Below are 1,378 nucleotides of genomic sequence, written 5' to 3'. Positions count from 1 at the left end.
AAAAAAAAATTGACCTATAATATACACAGGAATATCACAATATCCATTAGGTAGGTACTTATAACGCGTTATACATCAACAACAAACCGTGATACTATCATATATATATAATAGTATACTTTAGAAGTTTCAAGTACCCACGAGTAATATTATACAATCACAACAAAATAACTAAAACAGTTATTCTAGGTTTTTTAACATGTAATTTCGTTCAAATTCGAACTTAAAATTACTATAAAAATAAACTGTGCTTATATATTTTTTAGATTTTTTGGTTTCAGAATTAACTACTTACCTACGTGGAATCTTGTTTTAAATTTTCAATTCTTAGGTATAAAAGTTGAACATTTTATGAATTTTTAACTACAAAATAATTATTCAATTTTAAATTTGATAAATTTTGTCAAAATTCGATCATTAAATGCTTATATAAAAAAATTGTGCATATGTATCTTGAATATATATTTTCAACTGCTATTGTAACAATATATCAGAAACCTTGCATTAAATTTTAACGTTTTTTACCCAACAAATACAATTTTATTGATATTTATAGAAAATAAAACTAAAAAAATTGAAAAATGACATTGTCCCGTAAACAACTCAAAAAGAGTAAAATTATTTTCAAAATTTTATCTTGTATAGAAAATGCTAATATAAACATTCAGTGGAATTTTCAAGTATCTACAGTTATTCGTTTTTGAATTATAACAAAATAAGAAAATCATATATATCATGATAAATAATCATGATAAATCCAGTGAATATCAAGTGTTGTAAAAATAGGAATATCAAATGCTCATAAAAATTTAATTTGACTTGTAGACATTTTTTAAAAAAGATAGACAAACTTATGAGGAATCTTGTAATACATTTTCAAATCTTAGATTTAAAAATAAAATTTTTCATGAATTTTTTTACTCAAAATAATTTGCAAATTTTCGTCATTTTTATGTATTTGTCAATATTTGAACTTTAGATGCCTATAAAAAAAACATTGTCACTATAGACTTTTAATTTTTTTCATCTGCCATTGAAATAATATACTAGGAGCCTTCTATTAAATTTTCAAGCTGTTTTAACCAACAAATAAAATTTTATTGATATTTATAGAAAAAAAACTAATAAAAAGGTGGGTAAGTGGATTTCGCTCTGCTGTACAGTAGGTTACAAGTGGGTCACTGTATAATGGATGGTATTAAATTTGAATTCAATGATATAATATCATTGTATAAGAAAAACGATTCTGAGCGGAGACGTTATGTTAGTCTAGGTATAAGGCATAATATTATATTAGGTACCTATAATAAATTCCAAATTAATCATATCATAATATTTATTAGGTACTTATAACGCGTTATACATCAACAAAAAACCG

The sequence above is a fragment of the Acyrthosiphon pisum genome, chromosome X (assembly GCF_005508785.2).
Source record: "Acyrthosiphon pisum isolate AL4f chromosome X, pea_aphid_22Mar2018_4r6ur, whole genome shotgun sequence".
NCBI classification, from domain to species: Eukaryota; Metazoa; Arthropoda; class Insecta; order Hemiptera; family Aphididae; genus Acyrthosiphon; species Acyrthosiphon pisum.
Note: the sequence above shows the minus strand (reverse complement) of the source record.